Source organism: Heptranchias perlo, chromosome 2 (assembly GCF_035084215.1).
Source record: "Heptranchias perlo isolate sHepPer1 chromosome 2, sHepPer1.hap1, whole genome shotgun sequence".
NCBI lineage: Eukaryota > Metazoa > Chordata > Chondrichthyes > Hexanchiformes > Hexanchidae > Heptranchias > Heptranchias perlo.
The window spans coordinates 98,449,470-98,473,027 of record NC_090326.1 but is presented as its reverse complement, the minus strand read 5'-3'; the positions used below and the strand labels follow the sequence as shown (position 1 = coordinate 98,473,027).

The 23,558-nt window shown below is 39.8% G+C and overlaps 1 protein-coding gene and 4 non-coding genes across 6 annotated transcripts in view; 1 reads left to right on the top strand and 4 right to left on the bottom strand.

Moving 5' to 3' along the window:
* Positions 1–14,193: 14,193 nt before the first annotated feature.
* Positions 14,194–14,262, bottom strand: LOC137300467 (small nucleolar RNA SNORD123). Its single transcript, XR_010958103.1, has one exon. It is a non-coding gene; the product is annotated as a small nucleolar RNA SNORD123 (small nucleolar RNA).
* A 664-nt stretch (positions 14,263–14,926) lies between these two features.
* LOC137300478 (small nucleolar RNA SNORD123) lies at positions 14,927–14,995 on the bottom strand. Its single transcript, XR_010958105.1, has one exon. It is a non-coding gene; the product is annotated as a small nucleolar RNA SNORD123 (small nucleolar RNA).
* Positions 14,996–16,997: 2,002 nt separating this feature from the next.
* On the bottom strand, positions 16,998–17,066 carry LOC137300471 (small nucleolar RNA SNORD123). The gene has a single exon (XR_010958104.1). It is a non-coding gene; the product is annotated as a small nucleolar RNA SNORD123 (small nucleolar RNA).
* A 933-nt stretch (positions 17,067–17,999) lies between these two features.
* LOC137300482 (small nucleolar RNA SNORD123) lies at positions 18,000–18,068 on the bottom strand. The gene has a single exon (XR_010958106.1). It is a non-coding gene; the product is annotated as a small nucleolar RNA SNORD123 (small nucleolar RNA).
* Positions 18,069–22,909: 4,841 nt separating this feature from the next.
* sema5a (sema domain, seven thrombospondin repeats (type 1 and type 1-like), transmembrane domain (TM) and short cytoplasmic domain, (semaphorin) 5A) overlaps positions 22,910–23,558 on the top strand; it is a 202,516-nt gene continuing 201,867 nt past the window's right edge. For both annotated transcript variants that reach the window (XM_068004736.1, XM_068004730.1), the window contains exon 1: positions 22,910–23,059. The gene's annotated coding sequence lies outside the window, so the exon portion shown is untranslated. The remainder of the gene's footprint in view (positions 23,060–23,558) is intronic.

The window sequence follows — 23,558 nt, the reverse complement described above, 5'->3', positions numbered from 1 at the left end:
TGTGTTTCCTGTCATTTAGCCAATTCTGTATCCATGTTGCTACTGCCCCCTTTATTCCATGGACTGCAATCTTGATCATAAGCCTACCAAACACCTTTTGAAAGTCCATATACACCACATCAACTGCATTGCCCTCATCTACCCTCTCTGTTACCTCATCAAAAAACTCTATTAAGTTAACTCTATTACTCATATACTGTATCCCTAACTGTTATTTTCTGAAAGAAATCTATCTAATCTGCATTAGAATGAATCAATACTAACTGCTTCCATCGTTTCCCTAGGTAGTCTATTCCGTAGATTGATCAATATTAACATTTTTTATGCAATCCGATAGTTGAAGTACGGTTACAGCATTAGAATACGAGTAATCAATTGTGATCAGTACTTCCTAGCAGAATGTGTAACATATGACAAATAACACTAAAACATAGACACAGACCAATCTCAGCAACTGTCATAAAATTTCAAAACTTGTAATAATGAGCAAGGTGCATGAGCAATAAGGCACCACTTCCAATGGGTTATATTTTGAAGGCCAAGCTCTTTCAAGACTTCATGTGGTTTCTTAAAGAAGACGTACAGTGATGTTTTATTTAAATTTAGAACAGAGAGCCAGAAGACATAATTATAAGCTGAAGAAGCTGTGAGCCAAGCACAGTTTAAGAAACCAATTCCTATTTAGTTGTTGATTAACTGGATTCCACCATTGAAGGTGTGTCGGGGCAGGACTTTCACCCGTTGACTCGGCCCTGCCACCAATCCAACCTATTTCCCTAATTTGACAATAATTCTGGCAGGATCTCCAGCCCACGGAGGGATCAGACCACTGTTAAGGAGGAAGACTCAATGGCACTGCAGCAGGACATGAAAGAGGGGGACAGCCAGCTCTAAAAGGGACAGAAGTGCCCCAAGATTTTTTTAAAATAGTGGCACTAATGGCCTCCAGATCCTTCTGAGCAGGTATAGGGGCAGGAGAGAGAGAGAGAGAGGTGTGGCCACTACCAGGCCCTCTCTCTCCATCTTGGAAAACATCACAACTCCTTTGCTGGTACCTGGGGTTGGCAGTACAGTGGCAGTTGGTCAGTTACGCTGGTCCTGCCCCACCATCATTTAAATATGGTGGGCGGTCAAGTATGGGATAACATTGGCCCAGATTTTGCTGAGAAAATAATGGCGTCTCAAACATACGTTATTAATGTGAAAATCGGCCAGCAACTTGTAGTGAGGAAGAGATACTCCGTGAATTATGAATTGCCTCATGTTGCTGGACGACTTGCGCCTCTCTGCCATTTGCTTCACGAAAACAGCACCTTGTGCTTAACCGCCCCATGATTTTCATGAAGTTGCTGCATTTGCACATTAATTGACGATTAAACACGCCACAGAAAGTTAAGTCTAGTAATTAATAGCGTAAATACCGTTTTAATGACCTGATAATTGTTAATGACTGCTAATCAACCTCTCTTACCCAGAAAGTGAACAATTATAAGTTTGGAGTCTTATTCCTTCAGGTTGTGAATTGTTACAGGAGATTGTTAATGACTGTGAAACAACAAAAAATTAAATTTTAAAAATGTGGAATGTCAAATTAGTCTTATTTTAATATATTTTGAACATTAAAAAAAGACATTGAAGTTAAATTCTGTTTTACTTTTAACTTTTGTAAGTTTCATCAAATTAAATCATTTGCTTGGCTTTTTATAATAAGATATGTTAAATTTTTATTTAAACTAACATACAGAAGTTTACTTTAAATGAATGAGTTTTACTTGCCTGCTTGCGGGTGTGACTTCTCTTCCTGATAGATTCTGTGGGCCTGGCTTCCATTCCCACAGTCTCTCTCGATACAAGGAAGGTACGCTGATATCTCAGCGCTGAACTGAAAAAAAATTGAAAAGGGAGCAAGCTAACGTTGGAGACCATGAGGTAAGTATTTTCGTAGTCTTTGTCCGCAGGATGTGCGGACAGTCTTGCCACGCTGGTCAGAACAAGTTCTGGCCTAAGGTTTTAAATGAAATATAGAGTTCAAAAAATTACATGTTTCACAACATGATTAAATGTATCCAATGAATTGTCTTTTGTGTCATTGATGTCTTTATTAAAATAAGCATAAGAGAAAAAACATCAAATATGGCAGACTTTACTAATTACACACCTACCACCTATCATCTGCTGCACAAAAATCCGCCCCCATTACTCCAAAGCAAGCCCGTGGTCACGGCCAGCTCCCTCCCCTCACCAGTCCCACACTCACTACCTGAACATACACCCTGCAGCTGTCCACATTTGGAAGAAGAAGAGAGGAAGAAAGAGGAAAAAAAATCATAGAAGTTTACAACATGGAAACAGGCCTAGAAATCATAGAAATGTCCATGTCGCCCAGTTTATACCACTACGCTAGTCCCAGTTGCCTGCACTTGGCCCATATCCCTCTATACCCATCTTACCCATGTAACTGTCTCCTTAAATCACCCCCATAATCTGGTGTTGATTGGCTGAATCTTGCTAATTGTGCTCTCTGAGTGTGCATAAAAGTGTAGTGAATGGTTAATTTCGGGTTAGCGATGGCACTGTATATGATTTGTGTCACAGCTTATACCATCAACTATACGTCGGTAATGGTAAGTTTGGTTCATGCTGGTTTGCCACGCACCCAATCGCCCCCTCCCCCCAACCCCGCTGCCATCCCGCCCCCCCCCCGCCCCCCACTAATATCGGGTCCTATAACTTTAAAATCAGCCCGTTTAAACAAAAGCCATTCATTTCTGTTTTTACACCTAGCTGATTAACAATTAAGCATCCGATTAACTGCTACTTACCAAAAACAAGCCTCAAAAACAGCCACACAATTCACAAATACTTCAGCGTACACTCCAGTGTGGAGTAGGCTCCCTCCAAGTCTCGAGCTCTGCCCTTCTCTCCTCTCACCATTTTCCTGTACTTTTACAGACTTAGCCAGTACTTTTTACCTTTTATTTAGAAGATTGTGGACTCCAATTCCTACTTCGCAATTTGTGTATGTAATGTAGGATGACTCGTAAGTGCAGTATTTGTGGGGGGGGGGGGGGGTTAGTGGGCGGCGGAGAGATGCTGTTTTTTGATTGAGATGATAAACCTGTTGGGGTTACAGATCTCATGACACTTTTAAAAAAATGAAAAAGGAGTTCTCCCAGTAATAAAAACAGAAAATGCTGGAAATACTCAGCAAGTCAGGTAGCATCTGTGGAGAAAGAAACAGAGTTAACATTTCTGGTCAATGAAACTTCGTCAGAAGTAATTCTTCCAGTAGCCTGACCAATGTTCTTCCCTTAACCAACATCACCAATACAGATTAACTGGTCATTCATTGCTGTTTGTGGGACCTTGCTGTGTTTGCCTACAAAACAGTGACCACACTTCAAAAGTAATTTATGTTATGGGACATCCTGAAGGTATGAAAGGTGCAATAAAAAGATCAGCCATGATCTTATTGAATGGCGGAGCAGGCTCGAGGGGCCGATTGGCCTACTCCTGCTCCAATTTCTTATGTTCTTATGTTCTTATGTTCTAAAAGGCAAGTTTTCAGCCCAACCAGGAAGGAAACAGTACTAGATCTAGTTCTGGGGAATGAAGTGGGGCAGGTGGAGCATGTTTCAGTTGGGGAGCATTTGGGCAACAGTGATCATAATATCATTAGGTTTAGAATAGTTATGGAAAAGGACAAGGAACAATCGAATGTGAAAATGCTTAACTAGAGGAGGGCAAATTTCAGTGAGTTAATTTCAGTGGTCTTGCCCAGGTGGACTGGAGTCAAAAATTGGTAGGCAAAACAGTTATTGAACAATGGGAGACCTTCAAGGAGGAGTTGGTTTAGGTACAGAGTAGATACATTCCCACGAGGGGGAAAGGAAAGGCATCCAAAATTAGAGCTCCCTGGATGACTAAAGATATAGAGATTAAAATGAAACAGAAAAAGGAGGCTTATGACGAATTATAAGGTTCATAATATAGTAGAGAACCAGGCTGAATACAAGAAGTACAGAGGAGATCTAAAAATAGGAATAAGAGGGGCAAAGAGAAAGTATGAGAATAGATTAACGGCTAACATATAAAGGAACCCAAAAGTCTTTTATAAACATATAAATAGTAAAAAGGTAGTCAAAAGAAGCGTGAGACCGAATAGGGACCACAAAGGAAATCTTTCTGAGGAGGCAGAGGGCATGACTGAGGCTCTAAATGAACACTTCACATCTGTCTTCACTAGAGAAGAGGGTGCTGCCATTGTAGCAATAGAGGAGGAGGTAGTAGCGATATTGGATAGGATGAAAATAGATAAAGAAGAGGTACTTAAAAGATTGGCAGTACTAAAAGTAGAAAAGTCATCCAGTCCAGATGGGATGCATCCTAGGTTACTGAGGGGAGTAAGGGTGGAAATTGCGGAGGCTCTGGCCACAATCTTCCAATCCTCCTTAGATATGGGGACAGTGCCGAAGGACTGGAGGATTGCAATTGTTACACCCCTGTGCAAAAAGCAACGAGGGATAAACCCAGCAATTACAGGCCAGTCAGCCTAACATTGGTGGTGGGGAAACTTTTAGAGACAACAATCCGGGACAAAATAAATTGGCATTTGGAAAAGTATGGGCTAATAAATGAAAGCCAGCGCGGATTTGTTAAAGGAAAATTGTGTTTGACCAATCTGATTGAGTACTTTGCTGAAGTAACAGAGAGGGTTGATGAGGGTAGATCAGTTGTTGTTGTGTACATAGACTTTCAAAAGGCATTTGATAAAGTAACACATAATAGGCTTGTTAGCAAAATTAAAGCCCATGGGATTAAAGGGACAGTGGCAGAGTCAATACAAAATTAGCTAAGGGACAGAAGGCAGAGAGTAGTAGTGAACAGTTGTTCTTCAGACTGGAAGGAAATATACAGTGGTGTTTCCCAAGGGTCAGTATTAGGACCACTGCTCCTTTTGATATATATTAATAACCTGGACTTGGGTATTGAGGGTAGAATTTCAAAGTTTGCAGATGACACAAAACTCGGAAATGTAGTGAACAATGTGGAGGAAAGCAACAGACTTCAGAAGACTTCAATGCTTGGGCCTCAGCTGTTTACAATTTATATCAATGACTTAGATGAGGGGACCGAGTATAAGGTATCCAAGTTTGCTGATGATACAAAGCTAGGTGAGAATGTAAGCTGTGAGGAGGATGCAAAGAGGCTGCAAAGGGATTTAGACAAGTTAGGTGAGTGGGCAAGAAGGTGGCAGATGGAGTATAATGTGGGGAAATGTGAAACTATTGACTTTGGGAGGAAGAATAGAAAAGCAGAATATTTTTTAAAAGGTGAGAGACTACAAAATGTTGGTAGTCAGAGGGTTTTGGGTGTCCTTGTACATGAATCACAGAAAGTTAACTTGTAGGTACATCAAGCAATTAGGAAGGCAAATGGTATGTTAGCCTATATTGCAATGGGGTTGGAGTATAAAAGTAAGGAGGTCTTGCTGCAATTATTCAGGGCTCTGGTGAATTTTGGTCTCCTTGCATAAGGAAGGATATACTTGCATTAGATGGGGTGCAACAAGGTTCACTGGATTGATTCCTCGGATGAGAGGGTTGTCCTATGAGGAGAGATTGATTAGACTGGGCTTATATTCTCTGGAGTTTAGAAGAATGAGAGGTAATCTCAGTGAAACATATAAAATTCTTAGAGGGCTTGACAGGGTAAATGTTGAGAAGCTGTTTTCCCTGGCTGGAGAGTCTACAACTAGGGGGTATGGTCTCAAGATAAGGGGTCGGCCATTTAGGACCGAGATGAGGAAAAATTTCTTCACTCAGAGGGTTGTGAATCTTCAGAATTCTCTGCCCCAGAGGGCTGTGGATGCTCAGTTGTTGATTATATTCAAAACTGAGATCGATCGATTGTTGGACACTAAGGGAATCAAAGGATATGGGAATAAGACGGGAAAGTGGAGTTGAGGTAGAAGTTCAGCCATGATCTTATTGAACTGTGGCGAGTGACTCACCTCCTGACTCCCCAAAGCTTTTCCACCATCTACAAGGCACAAGTCAGGAGTGTGATGGAATACTCTCCACTTGCCTGGATGAGTGCAGCTCCAACAACATTCAAGAAGCTCGACACCATCCAGGACAAAGCAGCCCGCTTGATTGGCACTCCATCCACCACCCTAAATATTCACTCCCTTCACCACCGGCGCACAGTGGCTGCAGTGTGTACCATCCACAGGATGCACTGCAGCAACTCGCCAAGGCTTCTTCGACAGTACCTCCTAAACCCGCGACCTCTACCACCTAGAAGGACAAGAGCAGCAGGTACATGGGAACAACACCACTTGCATGTTCCCCTCCAAGTCACACACCATCCCGACTTGGAAATATATCGCCGTTCCTTCATCGTCGCTGGGTCAAAATCCTGGAACTCCCTTCCTAACAGCACTGTGGGAGAACCTTCAACACACGGACTGCAGCTGTTCAAGAAGGCGGCTCACCACCACCTTCTCAAGGGCAATTAGGGATGGGCAATAAATGCCTGCCTCGCCAGCGACGCCCACATCCCATGAGCGAATAAAAAAAAAGCAGGCTCGAGGGGCTGTATGGCCTACTCCTGCTCTTATTTCTTACATTCTTATGTAGGAGGACATAGATAGACTGGTGAAATGGGCAGACACATGGCAGATGAAACTTAATGCAGAGAAGTATGAAGTGATGCATTTTGGTAGGAAGAATGAGGAATGGCAATATAATCTAAATGGTACAATTTTAAAGAGGGTGCAAGAACAGAGAGACCTGGGGGTGCACATACACAAATCTTTGAAGGTGGCAGGACAGGTTGAGAAGGCTGTTAAAAAGCTTATGGGATCCTGGGCTTTATTAATAGAGGCATAGAGTATAAAAGCAAGGGGGAAGTTATACCAAACCTTTATAGAACATTGGTTAGGCCTCAGCTGGAGTATTGTGTTCAATTCTGGGCACCACACTTTAGGAAGGATGTCAAGGCCTCAGAGAGGGTGCAGGAGAGATTTGCTAGAATGGTGCCAGGGATGAGGGACTTCAGTTATGTAGAGAGATTGGAGAAGCTGGGGTTGTTCTCCTTAGAACAGAGAAGGTTAAGGGGAGATTTGATAGAGGTGCTCAGAATCATGAACGGTTTTGAAAGTGTAAATAAGGAGAAACTGTTTCCAATGGCAGAAGGGTTGGTAACCAGAGGACACAGATTTAAGGTGATCGGCAAAAGAGCCAGAGGCGACATGAAGAAACATTTTCTTTCACAAGTTGTAATGATCTGGAATGCACTGCCTGAAAAGGTGGTGGAAGCAGATTCAATAGTAACTTTCAAAAGGAAATTAGATAAATACTTGAAGGGAAAAAATTTACAGGGCTACGGGGAAAGAGCAGGGGAATGGGACTAATCGGAGAGCTCTTTCAAAGAGCCGGCACAGGCTCAATGGGCCGAATGGCCTCCTCCTGTGCTGTAAATACTATGATACTATGATGATCAAGTTCTTCTTTCGTTTAGTCTCTTTAATCCCATTTCTATTCATTTAAATTGTTGTTTAAATTCCACCTCCATTGTGAGCATTGCCATTTTTGGCAAGTCACTAGTACTAATAGAGTATCTGCAGCAGAACGGCTTCACTTTATCATTGTAAATCTATGTGGAAGCACTGAAGGATATGGCTTCAGATTAATTTTGTTTTTAGTGAACCTTTTTTATGAGCCAAATTTGTGGGGTTACTGTTATAGTGCATAATCAATACATCTAATACCTTGGGTGATAATAAGTCACCTTAATGTACTTGAGAAACAACCTTTCCTGTTTTGAAAATAAATCATTTCAAATCTGTAACATTGTTAAGGGTAATGAGGAATTTTCTGCTTAAGTAGAGTTACCTTGTTGAAGCAATAGTAGCAGTTTTATTATTGTCATAAATTACCCAATAAAAATTTTAAAGAACACTTGCATTTATATAGTGTCTTTCACAATCTCACGACCAAGGCTCTTTACAGCCAATGATGTAGTTTTGAAGTGTGCGCACTGCAGTAAAAGCAAGGTCCCACAAACAGCAATGTGATAATGACCTGTGTTGGTTGAGGGATAAATATTGGCAGGATACCGGGGAGAACTCCTCTGCTCTTCTTCCAAATAATGCCGTGGGATCTTTTACGTCCACCTTGAGAGGGCAGACGAGGCCTCGGTTTAACATCTCATCCAAAAGGCACCTCTGACAGTGTGGCATGCCCTCAGTACTGCACTGAAGTGTCAGCCATCTCAGGAGTGGGACTTGAATCCATAACCTTCTACCACTGAGCCGCGGCTGACACTACTTAATTCCTGTTTCTATCTTTTAGATCCAGTTTAAAGATCATGGGGCTGACATTCTGGGGTTGATTTTAACCCTCCTCGTCCAGTGAGAATGGTGCATGTGAGGGGTTAAGATCAGGCCGAGTCCACTTGACAGCCTGAGGCCTCACCATTCTCGCCCGGTGACATTTTATCTTCACCGACTTTGAAGTCGGCCGAGGCTCCGCTGCAGGCAAGCGAGGACCTGATTTAAATTTAAAAGTTGTGGCCCGATGCCGTCATCGGTTCAGCTACGTGATTTATGTGACGTGATTTATGTGGCGGGATGCAGCAGAGTAGCCAGAAGAGGCCAAGCTAAGTAAGATTTTTTATTCTTCGGTCAGAATCCTTGGGAGTCTGGAAGAGCAGGAACAAATTGTGAGGCTTCTCTTTCCCTGGTTCTCTCTCTCCCTCCCCACACTGGCATCTGTTTAGGAACCCCTGTCCCCCCAGCACTTACCTTATGCCAGGGCCCATTTTCTTAGGTCCCCGGCAGTGGCCGGCATTAATTCCTGCTCATGGCTGCTGGCCATTCCATCACTCCCGCTGGCTGCGAGAGGGACACCGATTTCAAATATTCAAATGTGGCCCTTCAGTTAAATTCAGCTGGCCCTCCACGTCCCTGGATTTCCTGCCCGCTTCAGGGCTCATGTGTAGGCCCCTCCCCCCCTCGTGGAGGGTGGAAGTTGGAGGGCTGGCTAGGAGAGCATTTGAATAGTTGAGTAACTACGTGTTTCTGGCATTGACTCCTTAAACCTCCCCAGTTGCCACTTCAGGCTGTCAGGTGGTATGGAACCTTGGAATACAACTTAATCCTGAGCTTAGTTTCCTCCCTTACTTTTACTCTGTTAATAATGCTGCTTTATCTCAACCTCTGCAGAATTGCCTGCCTTCGCCTATACCTCTTCCCCATTACTGCTAAAAATCAGTTCCATACTTTTATCACTTTGAGGCACAACTTTAATGCTCTCCAAAATTATGTCCATGCCTCAATTCTCCAAAAGATTGAAATCATACTGCAGCCTAGCTTCTCTCCCACACAAAGTCCCTCACACTCATTACCCGCATTCTCTCCAAGCTTCCTATGTCCCAGCAGATTGACTTGAAAGTTCTTGCCCCAGCTTTCAAATCCCTCCATGGCCTCACTTCACCCTACCTTAGTGATCTCCTGCTGCTTTACATCCCTTTGATCCACCAACACCAGGCTATTCCTTGTCTCCTACTCCACCATTGGTGGCCTCTCATTGGGTTCTGTAAATTGCTGCCCAATTTTTTCCATGTTGCCATCTCACCCTGTGCTTTCAAACATCTCAAGACCCTTTTCTTTGACTGTGCCTTTGATACCCTCTCATCCTAACCCTCTCCATTATTCTCTTTTCATCTCCAGCTCAGCTTTTGTCTTCTTTAATGTAAAACTCTTTGAGACAGGTTCCTGCACATAAGGAATTCTATAGAAATGCAAGTTGTTGCTGTAGATACACATTTACTGTAAGGACTATCAACCTATAGGGCGGAAAGTAAATTTGCTTGCAAGCAAAATGCCGTCAACCACCATCACATAAAAGCTCTCTGCTTTGCAGGAAGGTTTAGTTAGTAAAGACATTTGCTACTTAACAGACACAATGTAACCTAGCAGAACACTGAGAAAGTTTTTGGTAATATTTTGCCATTGTTAAATTGTATTAACCCCATAAGTTACAATACTGAAGATTGCAAATGAATATCTTTGTATTGCAAGCACTGTATTTATATTGTAGTTTATTCAATATAATAAAGTTCAATCCAATTAGAGTTTGTAAGATAAACTTGAAAAAAATTCATTAAATTTATAAATTGGAACAGCTCCATAGGTTTCAGTTTAGAAGATTCATCAGCGTATGATCCAAATGTAAAGAAATGCCGGGCCACCATTAACAATATCATTATAAAATCATTACTGGGACATACAGGGGGCTGGAAATTTCAGTGCATTTTAGTCTGATTCTCTTTTTGACTTTTAGCATCACATCGCCTTGTATTTTACTTTACTCAGATTGAAATACAAGACCATCAGTGTGAAGAATTGTGTTGTGGGAGTACTTTATATTGAGAGGACTCCTCCATGCTATCTTCCTTGAGGCACACTGGCATCAGGAAAAGTAAAGAAAGATTTTGGTGCACAATTAAGTGGTTGGATTGTTCAACTTTTTATGGAGGTTGTCACATTCAAACTTTTCATTGGAAACAGTTAGAGTGAGGTAGGTTAAGTGGCTGTTGCTTGCTATCTGTGCAGAAAGTAATTACATTGTGCAACAGAAGAGTGCTAAGAGTAGACTAAAAGATTTGGTTCTGAGCTGATATAACCTGATTGATTTTGTCGGGTCTTTTTAAGTACCCGAGGCAATCAAAGCTTAAGCACTGTTTTCTGTATCTGGCACTACAAGCTTTCCCCTATTACCAAACCCTTCTCATGTTTTAGACTGTTATCCATCAAACCCGAAGGTGTGAAACCTACACATTTTCCATCACTGTATCAGTCTTCTCATAACATTGACTTTATTTTAAATACATTGCCAAACACTACCCCCACTGAAATCAGGAGCAGTTTTTATTGATGAGTCTGTAAAATTGCCTTGTGCCACTTAAACTGTTTTTTTTAAAAATAGAAACCATGATTTTTAGAGTGATGAGTTACATTGTTCCCAGGTATATAATGAAGTATTGATTTATGACGGTTTTGAATTACAGCAAAAGTAGGCCAACAAAAAAAACTGTCTCTTGGACTCAGTCCCAAGACCAAATAATAGCAAAACATAACTTTCTCATTTGATTTCAGAGACTTTCATAGACTTTACAGTCTCTATTTTACTCATAGCCCAGGGGATTGTTATTGTTTTCTGATACTGTTGGTGAAAGAATTCATAGAAACCATAAGATCTGGAACAACTAATGCCCATAACTACCACTCTACCGGACAATAAACCTAATTATTACAGTGCATTTTAACTAAATTTTCACTTTATTGTTACTTAGGTAGCACCCAATTTGGAAATTAAAGTTTCAAAGCTATGACATATTAAATTGGATGAAATGCTGCAAAACATACATTCACTACATAACAAATGAGTTAGGTACAAAGGACGGTGAGATGAATAAATGGTGAATGATTAAATCATCTTGTTAATATTAATTAAAACTTAGGAAATACTGTTTAGATATTATTGCCATATATATAGCATAGCAACTCTGAGACCTGATGAAAGCAATGTTCATAATTATAACTCATTGGACAGTAAGTAGAATTATCAGTGTGCTACTGGAACCAGGGCAGTTTGCTTATTTTCAGTGACTATTTCAGCACAATAAAGTGAAGGATGCAAGTACACAGGGATAGAATACCTTTTTCCCTCTTGGCAATCTCATTTATAGAGGCAACAAGGACATTCTGGTGTGGAAGTCTTTGAAGGTGGCAGGATAAGTTGATAAGGCTGTTAAAAAGCATACAGGATTCTGAACTTTACAAATAGAAGCATAAAGTACAAAAGCAAGGAAGTTATGCTAAACCTTTATAAAACACTGGTTAGGTCTCAGCGGGGTTATTGCGTCCAATTCTGGGCACCCCACTTTAGAAAGGATGTCAAGGCCTTAGGGAGGGTGCAGAAGAGATTTATTAGAATGGTGCCAGGGATGAGGGACTTCAGTTATGTGGAGAGACTGCAGAAGCTGGGGTTGTTCTCCTTAGAGCAGAGAAGGTTACAGGGACATTTAATAGAGGCATTCAAAATTATGAAGGGTTTTGCTAGAGTAAATAAGGAGAAACTGTTTCCACTGGCAGGAGGGTCAGTAACCAGAGGTCACAGATTTAAGGTAATTGGTTAAAGAACCTTAGGGGAGATGAGGAGAATTTTTTTTACGCGAGTTGTTATGATCTGAAATACACTGCCTGAAAAGGTGGTGGAAGCAGATTCAATTGTAACTTTCAAAAGGAAGTTGGATATATACTTGAAAAGAAAACATTTGCAGATGGGGAAAGAGCAGGGGAATGGGACTAAATGAGCCGGTACAGGCATGATGAGCTGAATGGCCTCCTCCTGTGCTGTATGATTTTAAGTATCATTATGGTGGAATAGGAACGCTCTTCTATAGTTGGGGTTAAGGAACATTATTGGGGCAGCGTAGAGAAAACTTTATTCTAAATTTGGCCCATTGTATGTATGCATGACACTTGGAGTGCTTAATACTAACTCAATATGGAAAGTTCCATTCTCCTCACAAGCTTAAAAAATCCACCAGCAACAACTTGCATTTATATGGTACATTAAATGTACTAAAAGCACAGAATCTGTGGGTAGATGTTCCCATGCAGTGCTGGCTGGGAAACCGTAGGTGGATTTTCCATCCATTAAAATTAATGGATGGAAAGTCAGGCACTGGAAGCCTTTGATTTCCTAGCCAGTGCTGGGAGCACCTGATCTTGTAATCAACCCTAAAATGTCCCAAAGTGCTTCACGTAGATGAAAACAGACACCAAGCAGTGATAGGAGAAGAGTTAGGAAAGGTGAATGTAGGCATAACCACAATTTGAGGAGGCTTTTGAAGATGGTGGGGGGGGGCGGGGGGAGGTAGCAAAGGTACTGATGTTTAGGGAGAGACTTCCAGAGTGTGAGGCAAGATGTTTGAAGGCTCTACAACCAAAGGTGGGCTATGGAAAGAGGGATACAAAGAAGACTAGAGCTGTAAAAGCGGTGGGTATGGATTGGCAATTAGGACTGCAGGAGTTGCAGAGGTAAAGAAATGAGGCAATGGAGGATTCGTAGATGAGGGCAAGAATTTTGAATTCAATACATTGGGGGATGGAACCATTGGGGGCTGGAAAGGAACATGACTTAATGCAGGATAGTATTTTTAGTCGAGTTGCAATTTATGTAGAGTGGAGATTGGCAGATTAGCAAGAAGAATGTCAGAGTAGCTGAGCCTGAAGGTGACGAAGGCATAGATGAAAGCTTCAGTTGCAAGAGGATGGGGTAAAGGGAAGTTGTAGGCTATGCTGTGGATACACTTTCTTTTTACAGAGTGTGTAAATGAGAAAAGACTGGCAACAATGATTCACTGTGAATTACTAATCTGAGTTGTACCATCATGGGGGGGTGGGGGAGAGGGGAAGGATGCTGAGCAGAGGTGAGGGAGATGGGGAAAATTGGAGGGACAATTACTCTAAAACATTCTTACTGGCTGAATATAAAGTATCATTGGCGGGGCTTGGGAACAGGTCCCCATTCCCCTCTCCTGAGCTTGGGAAGGTGCATGACCTGGGGAAATAGAATGTGGGGAAATGGAGAAAATAGCAAAATAAACTTACAAATAATGAAACAAATATGCCAAACACCATCAATACAGAAGAAATAATGAGTTCACTAAAATTAGTTGAGGAGAATGAAAAAAGGCTTGTTCATTAATTCAGCAATGTGGTGGTTTTGGGAAATATTCTGCTTTATCAGCACTGTAATGTATTTGAAATATAAACTGGAATATACTGTAAAAGCATAGTTTGAAATTAAACACAAAGCATAGCTCTTTTCCCAACAGACATTCAGCTCTTGATAGAAAAACATACAAGAAACAGAAAGTTAATTGTTTCCAGGGTACGTTTATTTAATGTGGAAAATATCTTCTATAACCGCACAGTGATGACAGTGTTGGGATCACAAGTCCAATTCACTCTTGTCTTGCAGAATATCATCATCTTGTAGGTTTCCAGGGATGTTGCCATAATCCATATATAAATCAAACAGAAAGAAGAATGATTAGTAGTAACTCATTTCCAAACTGATACACGTACTAATGGAAGTTTAGAGAGAAGCAGAATGTGAATCAGGAAATGGATGGCATCTTTACTTCAGATGATTTCAGATCCCCTAAATCATCATTTTCACAGAGAAATAAACATGTTCATCAACATTAACACTGTCCTCTATAATGTAGTTGTTACTGAACTGTTTCAACTTAAGTTCACACTTACAAGGAAAACCCCATTTTAAATAGATTCCTACATACAGGAGTAATGACTATAATTTTAAAAAATAATGTGATTTCTCTATTCTAGACATATTAACAAACTATGAGTTCAATTGAAGTACATAATGATTTGAATTCAAAGCTCTCTTCTGGTAGGAATGCAATGAAGAGACAAGACAGACAACAGGACAATATGGTTTGAAAAGCTAGTGTATTAAATACTATGTTCAAAGAGTGTAAAATTATCTGTTATTTATAAATCTAAAGTGTTGCAAATGATTCTAAGTGGATGTTCTAAGGCAATATTTTATTAATTATACTTTGTATCATCTGTATGAATAAAAGAAATAAATGCTGTTTCTCAGGCTATCTATATTAAATGAAAACATACCTTCTAAAACTACACAGTGTTGGGATCACAAATTAACCTCACTCTTTGCTCATAGGATGATGTCCACTGTGTTATAGGTTTCCAGGGATATTGCAAAATCTGGATATAAAAACAAATGGAAATAAGAATGATTAGTACTAACTCATTTACAAACTGATAAATGTACGAATGGAAGTTTAGTGAGAATCAGAATGTGAATCAGGAAATGGATGACATCTTTACTTCAGATAATTTCAGATCCCTTAAATCATCATTTTAACAGAGAAATAATATGTGTTCCTTCAACATTAACACTGCCCTCTTTAACGTGGTTGTTATTGAAATGCTTCTGCTTAAGGTCACACTAACAAGGAAAACACTATATTAAATAGATTCTAAAAAAGTTAATAATTACAGTGTTTTAAAAATAATGTGATTTCTCTATTCTAAACATAGGAACAGGAGTAGGCATTTCAGCCCCTTCAGCTTCGCCATTCAGTTAGATTGTGGCTGATCTGTACCTCAACTCCATTTACCCGCCTTAGCTCCTTATCTCTTGATACCCTTACCTAACAAAAAATCTATCAATCTCAGTCTTGAAAGCTCCAATTTTCCCAGTATCTACAGCCTTTTGGGGGAGAGAATTTCAGATTTCTACTATGTATGAAAAAGTGCTTCCTGATTTCCCTGCTTAATGGCTTGGCTCTAAATTTAAGATGATGTCCCCTCGTTCTTGATTTCCCCTATAAGAGTGTTTCTGTATCTACCCTATCGAATCCTTTTAACATTTTAAACACTTTGATCAGATCACCCCTCAGTCTTCTATACTCAAGGGAATGCAAGCCAAGTTCATGAACCTGGCCTCATAATTTAACCCTCTAAGTCCCGGTATCATTCTGGTGAATCTGCACTGCACCCCCTTCAAGGCCAATACATCCTTCCTGAGGTGCAGTGCCCAAAACTGAACGCAGTACTCCAGATAGGATCGACCAAGACTCTATACAACTGAAGCATAACTCCCTCCCCTTTGTATTTCAGCCTCCTTGAGATAAAGGCCAACATTACATTAGACTTTTTGATTGCTTTTTTTACCTGTCTACTAGCTTTAAATGATTTGTGTACTTGGACTCTCAAATCTCTTTGCACCTCTATAGTTCCTACTTTCTCACCATTTAGAAAATACTATGATTTATCTTTCTTAGGTGCAATGTGGATGATCTCATATCTGCCCACATTAAACTTCATCTGCCATTGTTTTGCTCACTCACTTAATCTGCCCATGTCTCTTTGCAACTTCCTGCTTCCATCTGCACTACTTGCTGTACCTCCTAATTTAATGTCATCTACAAACTTGGATATACAACTCTCTATTCTTTTATCCATCATTAATAGATATGATGAGAAGTTTAGGCCCCAGAACAGGTCCCTGGCAAACACTACTTGTCACATCCTGCCAATCTGAGTACCTACCCTTTATCCCCACTCAATGTCTCCTACATCCCAACCAATTTCCAACCCATGTCAAAAGGCTACCTCCAATTTTTTGTGCTCTCATTTTTGCCAATGTCTTTTGTGTGAAACTTTATCGAATGCCTTCTGGAAAACATGTAGATAGCATCCATAGACACTCCCTTGTCTATCTTGTTAGTGACCTCCTCAAAAAACTCAAAAACATTAGTCAGACATGACTTACTTTTAACAAAGCCATGCTGCCTCTCTCTGATCAGCTCACATTTGTTCAAATGCTCGGTCACTCTATCCCTAATGACAGATTCTGGTAGCTCCCCACAACTGACGCTGGACACATATTAGCAAGCTGTGAGTTCAACTATAGAGCATAATGATTTAAATTCAAAGCTCTCTTCTGGTAGGAATGCAATGAAGAGACAACACAGACAACAGGACAATATGGTTTGAAAAGCTGGTGTAATAAATACTATGTTCAAAGAGTGTAAAATGATGTAATTTATAAATCTAAAGAGTTGTAAATAATTTTAAGTGGATGTTCCAAGGCAACATTTTATTAATTATACTTTGTATCATCTGTATGAATAAAATAAATAAATGCTATTTCTCAGGCTGTCTATATTAAATGAAATTATTCCTTCTATCTAGGATCACAAATCAACCTCAATCATTGCTCATAGGATGATGTCCACTCTGCTATCGGTTTCAAGGGATATTGCAAAATCCAGATATAAAAACAAATAGAAAGAAGAATGATTAGTAGTAACTCATTTCCAAACTGATAAATGTACTAATGGAAGTTTAGAGAGAAGCAAAATGTGAATCAGGAAATGGATGCCATCTTTACTTTAGATGATTTCAGATACCCATAATCATTATTTTCACAGAGAGATAAACATAAGAACCACAAGAAATAGGAACTGGAGTAGGCCAAATGGCCTCTCAAGCCTGCTCCACCATTCAATAAGATCATGGCTGATCTTCTACCTCAACTCCACTTTCCCGCCCTACCTCCATATCCCTTGATTCCCTTAGTGTCCAAATATCCAGCGATTTCAGTCTTGAATATACTCAACGACTGAGTATCCACAACCCTCTGGGGTAGAGAATTCCAAAGATTCAAAACCCACTGTGTGTAGAAATTTTTCCTCATCTTGGTCCTAATGATAAAACGTGTTCCATCAACATTAACACTGTCCTCTATAATGAGGTTGTTATTGAAATGTTTCAACTTAAGTCCATACTAACAAGGAAAACCCCACTTTAAATAGATTCCAACATACAGGAGTAATGACTATAATTTTTAAAAATAATGTGATTTCTCTATGCTAGACATATTAACAAACTGTGAGTTTAATGTAGTGCGTAATGGTTTGAATTCAAAGCTGTCTTCTGGTGGGAATGCAATGAAGACACAACACAGACAATATGGTTTGAAAAACTGGTGTATTAAATATTGTATTCAAAGATTGTAAAGTTATCTGTTATTTATAAATCAAAGGAGTTGTAAATGATTTTAAGTGGATGTATCTAAGGCAATATTTTATTAATTATACTTTGATCATCTATATGAATGAAAGAAATAAATGCTGTTTCTCAGTCTGTCTATATTAAATCAAAAAATACTTTCTAAAACCATATAACGTTGGGATCAAAAATCAACCTCACACTTTGCTCATACGATGATATTCACTATGCTATTGGTTTCCAGAGATGTTACTAAATTCAAATATGAAAACAAATAGAAATAAGAATGATTAGTGGTAACTCATTTCTAAAACTGATAAATGTACTAATGGAAGTTTAGAGGGTGGTAGAATGTGTATCAGGAAACTGATGGCATCTTTACATCAGATAATTTCAGATCCCTTAAATCATCATTTTCACATAGAAATGAAATGTGTTCTATCAACATTAACACTGTCCTTTTTAATGTGATTGCAATTGAAATGTTTCACCTCAACAAGAAAAACACAACTTTTAAACAGATTCCAGTGTTGTAAAAGTATCTTGCGAGACCAATGTCATCCTTTCACCACATCGACTTAGGTCAAATTAGGCTAGACTGAAGGAATGAAAGTCTCCTCTCTCTATTGGCAGTTACTGTCCTATGTGAAATGAGTTTAGGTAATCTTGATCCAGTTTCCAATGGCCATGAGTACATAGTACAAAACTGCTTACAATGTGGCATTTAAATGGCAATCTCAGAGTGGTCTTTTCTGCTCTGCTAGTGTGGAAAATGGAAATGTCACACTCGTGCAGTAAAGGATGGTCTTCCGAGGTTAGGGATGAAGCACATTGGACAGAGAGTTGAAGAAGCTATACTCTTTATACTTGACATGCGAGTGCTTAAAAGTGCAAAAATAACTTAAAATGTTTCTATTCCCTACCATGGATATAACTTACATTAAACAAAATGAAAAAGTTACACATACAAAAGAGACATTTTGTACACATGAAAAAAATAACTGTGTTCCATTTACGATGATGCTGACTACAATCATATTAATTTTAAAATTACTTAATATTCTACATACTCAGCAAATTATGAACATAGTTATGATTTTTTTTTACTGAAAGTGAGAGAATAAAGCTTCTCAATCCAGAGTCCCTTTCTGCTAGAATGTAATGAAGACAGCCTGAGAAACAGGACACAGTTTGAAAAGCTGGTGTAGTAAATACCATCTTGAAAGACTGCAAGATATCTGCTATTTATAAATCTACAGGATTGCAAATGTTTATAAGTGTATGACAATATTTTATTAATTACTTTGTACCATATGAATTAATAAAATAAATAAATGCTGTCTCAGGCTGTGTATATTAAATAAAATCTACCTTCTAAAACCACACAGTGGTGACAGTATTAACATCACAATCAACTTAACTCTTAATTTGTAGGATGATGTCGGCCATGTTGTAGGTTCATATATGAAATTAAAAGGAAGTAAAAGTAATTTATTTCTATTAAATCTACTAAATCTGGCAAAAGAATTACATTAGATTGTACGTTTTTTAGGGCCAGTGACAGAATTTAGACAGCAAAAAATAAGTGGCTAATTCAGGAACACATTTAAAGTCTATTCAGATTATATGTATTTGGTGTCGAAGAATACAAGCTAACACATTAATTCGGGTTCTCAGGTAATCTAAACAGCAAAATGGACACCATATCCTCGGATCCTGGTGGGAGTTTTGAGTAAAGCAATATAGGTTTCTGATAATCGGGGTTCCAAGTTTTTTGCCTTTATGGGCCGCACAGGTGCATAGCCTCAGGGCCACACTTGGGGTAGAGTTTCATCAGCACCAGCTGGGCGGTAATCTGACAAGGCGGATCATCAGAAGACAGAGGGTGGTTGTAGAGGGTTGTTTTTCAAACTGGAGGCCTGTGACCAGCGGTGTGCCTCAGGGATCGGTGCTGGGTCCGCTGTTATTTGTTATTTATATTAATGATTTGGATGAGAATTTAGGAGGCATGGTTAGTAAGTTTGCAGATGACACCAAGATTGGTTATCTAGGATTGCAACGGGATCTTGATAAATTGGGCCAGTGGGCCGATGAATGGCAGATGGAGTTTAATTTAGATAAATGTGAGGTGATGCATTTTGGTAGATCGAATCGGGCCAGGACCTACTCCGTTAATGGTAGGGCGTTGGGGAGAGTTATAGAACAAAGAGATCTAGGAGTACAGGTTCATAGCTCCTTGAAAGTGGAGTCACAGGTGGATAGGGTGGTGAAGAAGGCATTCAGCATGCTTGGTTTCATTGGTCAGAACATTGAATACAGGAGTTGGGATGTCTTGTTGAAGTTGTACAAGACATTAGTTAGGCCACACTTGGAATACTGTGTACAGTTCTGGTCACCCTGTTATAGAAAGGATATTATTAAACTAGAAAGAGTGCAGAAAAGATTTACTAGGATGCTACCGGGACTTGATGGTTTGACTTATAGGAAGAGGTTGGATAGGCTGAGACTTTTTTCCCTGGAGAGTAGGAGGTTTCGGGGTGATCTTATAGAAGTCTATAAAATAATGAGGGGCATAGATAAGGTCAATAGTCAAAATCTTTTCCCAAAGGTAGGGGAGTCTATAATGAGGGGGCATAGATTTAAGGTGAGAGGGGAGAGATACAAAAGGGTCCAGAGGGGCAATTTTTTCCCTCAAAGGGTGGTGAGTGTCTGGAACGAGCTGCTAGAGGCAGTAGTAGAGGCGGGTACAATTTTGTCTTTTAAAAAGCATTTGGACAGTTACATGGGTAAGATGGGTATAGAGGGATATGGGCCAAGTGCAGGCAATTGGGACTAGCTTAGTGGTATAAACTGGGCGACATGGACATGTTGGGCCGAAGGGCCTGTTTCCATGTTGTAAACTTCTATCCTCCTGTTGTAGAATCCGCCCATTCAAATCAATGGAAAATCAGGTGGGTTCTATAAAGGGCAGGAGATCTGCTCTACCAGACCATCTCCCAGGCGGTGAAGATGGAAATCTACCTCATAATGTTTAAATCCCATTGATTTGCAAATCTGGCACCAACAGATCTTGATGTTCTGATATAGGGTTTACCTACCAATGAGACAAAAGCACTAAAAATAGCCTCTTTCAAATCTCCCAACCAATGGGCAACAATTTGGTTATTCCTATTCTATAGAATGAATGTACTTTGCACTTCCTATAGTAAATGGCATGACATTTGGTTATTCAACTGCTAAAACCATCCTGAAACATGCCTAAACTGCTGAACACCTTAGAATGAATACTTGCATATGTGTGTATAGTGGGAGGGAAGGATGCTGTGTTGGCTCACTGCTTCCCGATAATTTCATTGCAAGTTACGTAATAAGGAAGAGCTGACAATGCATCAAATCAATACCACCTTTGAGTAGCACAATTTGAAATCCCATATAATGGAGCATTCAGCATGGAGGAAATGTTTGGAGTGAAATATGATGTAAGTTCCAGATCTTTTTAAGCTCAGGGAGCTGTGTTTCTTTTACAGAGTGAGCATGAAACCAAAAGGAATGATTCTTACTCTCAATCAGTGACACTGGACAGGTCTAAGATTACACCACTTCCCCTTAAACAATCTCGGAAAGGTAGGTAGTTCATTGAAATTATGATAATTAAACGATGGTCTCCAATCTTTTCGGGTCGCTTATTTTTAGAGTATTATCGATGTTAGTATGAACAACACCAAGCCATTATAGAAAATCTACTAAAAATGACTCTACCATTAAAACCTTCACAGCATGCAATTTCACGTTTCTACGGTATTAGCAATTAGGCGCGTTTCATTTTGCCCGCCTCTATTGATAAATATTGATTACTCCGATTTGTTTTATTGAAAGATGAAACAGGATATTAATACTGCAAGCTCAGCCTTCCAAGGTGCCAGGCACTCCTGCGCGTGGTGGTGGTGAGGGTGGCGCTCGCGGCGCGCTGCGGGGTTTGTAGTTGGCTCTGTGACGTTGCTCGTTCTCCTGTCGCTGTGCAAGAGCGGCCGGAACTCCAAATCCCAGGAGCCCCTTCTCACAGACTCCCGACTTTCCCGCGCTACCAGCGCGTGCCGGCTCGACGCTCCGACGGCAGCAGCACTGCCCTCGCCCCAATGAATGAACTCTCCTGCATCACTCTTCTCAATCGTCACTTTAATCAAATTGGCCAGTTACAATCGCCACTAGTGTATTATACTAAAACATTAGGTTTCAAGTTGCTCATCCAACCGTTAGCTTACATTTCTCACTAACCCTGGCTATTTTAAGGTACGTGCTAAAAATGACAATTTTTACAAGGTAAAATATCAGGGTCAACCGACTAAGGAGGTGTGATTCCGAGAGATTAAAGTCCTATTTTAGTACTTATTGGGTGTGACTTCTTTGAAGTTAGCTGTTACATTAAAACTTTTGCGTATACTTGTACTTCAAAAGATTAACAAATGCAAATTCAGACAGAGAGGCAGTTTACCAATAGAGAAAAAGAGAGCCTCACTGCTATTTATAAAGCTTATTCCAAAAAATAATTTTTGGTGAAGGTTTGAAGAACACCATCTGGTTTCAGTTATTGTTTTAGAAATTGATATTTTACTACTAATATAATTATAGTCATATAAAATAGTCAATGTAATCGCTAGAGTAACAGTTCGCAATAATAAACCAATGAACAATCCAAAAGTAAACTAAAAATTAAACCAAAAGTTAACATCCCATCAAAGCTAAACTTTCCAGATGTTTTATTGCAACAGTATGACTATTGTTAAATATTCAGCTGAATTACATTATCATCATGCAAATGCAATAGGTAAGTCATTTTACAATCATTAAAAGTTACCCGAGGTTATATATACTTTCCAAATGTAGTTTGAGTAACTGTACCTGTGGAAACTGCTGAGTTAGTCTGAGGCTGAGCAATGCCACGTCTCAGAAGCTGCAAACTGCTGGAATGTGCTAACCCAAGTTGCAGGGGAGTGATTCAAATCTAACAGGAAGGAGCGGTGAGTATTGGACTATTTGTTAGCAACAGGAAACCTACATGAAATTTAGCGATACGTATTATATTCAGCGAGGTGAAAGTTATATATCGTTTTTTAGATATGAGCGTCGCTGGTGTTGTAAATGCTTTGACTTTGATTTATGTGACTGAGACTCCCCCTTTTTGGGACGGCACCATTTAGTGGCGTGGGGCGTCCTCCTTACTACAAGCAGAGAGAACACAGGACTAGCATGAGAGAAGGGGAGTGAAGCAGTGAGGTACAGAGGGAGAGGAGCAGAGACACTGAACGCAGCGATTGCAAGTACTCCAAACTCCTCAGCAAGTTTTACCTCCGGATTGTGCTTGCATTGTATCCTAATAACTAGATGCGTTTGGGAAGTTGGAGCATTTACTCGGTGAGTCGAGCGTGTGTGCGCGTTTATTTAAATCAGTGCTACAATAACGAGATACCTTATTATTTTGCAAAAGATACTTTGAGCTGCTTGTATTATGCGGGGAAGTTCTGCAACAACAACAACGTAAAGTCTCCGCGTAAACGTGTGCAATCTGACCACAGTCCTGAGTAAACTGCATTCGATGGCTGATAGGTTTGTTATTTATAGGTAAAAGCACACAAAAATAGATCTAAAATTGTCCCGGACATTGTAATATAACGTTCATATATTATGAACTAGTTTCATTTAAGCAGTGCTATTCTCATATAAGTAATACTCATATAAATATTGTTGTGAACTATTTTGTTTAGTTCGAACTAGAATTGTGGTTTTAATTTTAAAGTAGAAATTTTAACGAATTGTTCGAGAATACCAAGGCAGATACCATTTACTTCGAAGTGCAGATTTGCTGACCAGATTACTGAAATGCAGAATTAATTGTTTCCCTCTCCGAAGTACG